Consider the following 1,034-nt stretch of genomic DNA (forward strand, 5'->3'; position numbering starts at 1 on the left):
GGCCGCCTCGCTCCCGCCGGTAGCGAAAGGCTGCTCGAGCCCTTTTCCAGAGCTGCGCCTTGTCCTGTTCCTGTTACTGGAGGGGAGCAGCTGCCCGGTTCCACGCACGGAGACAGCGGGGGATCTGGGGAGAGGTGGATCGCCCGTCCCTCTTGCTGGCAGCTGTTTCCAAAAGCGGTGGAAGTCACTAAAAGCGATGGGTGGGCTTATCGTGGTGCTAACGCACGCTCTAAGCTAAAAAGTGGGTTGACCCAAGTCCCTCGGCCGGAGCCTGATGGTGGTCGGAGCATGCCTTTGGTATTTTAAAGTGCCCCTTAAAGCAGGTACTTGGGAAATTACCGAGTAAAAAAATTTTTAAAACGTCCCATTCGACACCTTTTTGAAGGTAGGGTGTTGGGAAGCACAAGCTATGAACTCACAGCTCAGAGCTCTAAGCACTGTGCCTTTATGTGTGGCTACTGGAGCTTGTGTCAGTTCTTGTTTTTGTATGGTTAACTAAGTAAGCAATGCTGCAACTTGTTAATAATTTTAATCACTTTTCTCCTGCTTGCTTTCTAGCTGCATTTTGAAATAAAAAAAGAATGATATTTCTACTTTACTGAAGCGTGGCCTGTGATTCAACCCCGTGTTCCACTTGGGCAGTGCAGTGGTTTAGGGTGCAGTCTCGTGGCAGCTGTGTTAGCAGAAGCTTTTAATGCTGGTACAGCTGTAATTGCAAAACTGCTTTAGTGGTGTTGGAAAATGAGATTGAAATGACAGACTGCTGCTCCAAGCAGCTGCATCAAAAGCAACCAGTGGACAAATGAAATGGTAGATAAATAACATTGACATTCAGAGATAAGGACAGCAGGGACTATGTATTTCAACAGGTAATTCAATATATAATACTAATACTGCCAGGAAATAAGAAAGCCACCAGAAAGCCAAAGTTTAAAAAATGGTAAAAATTAACACTATGCAAAGTAAAAGCAAATGCCGGAGGGATAGTGGTTTGCCAAAAATGTGGGAAATGTAAGTATTGGAAGATAAAAATT

The sequence above is a fragment of the Corvus brachyrhynchos genome, unplaced genomic scaffold (assembly GCF_000691975.1).
Source record: "Corvus brachyrhynchos isolate BGI_N302 unplaced genomic scaffold, ASM69197v1 scaffold167, whole genome shotgun sequence".
Taxonomy (NCBI): Eukaryota; Metazoa; Chordata; class Aves; order Passeriformes; family Corvidae; genus Corvus; species Corvus brachyrhynchos.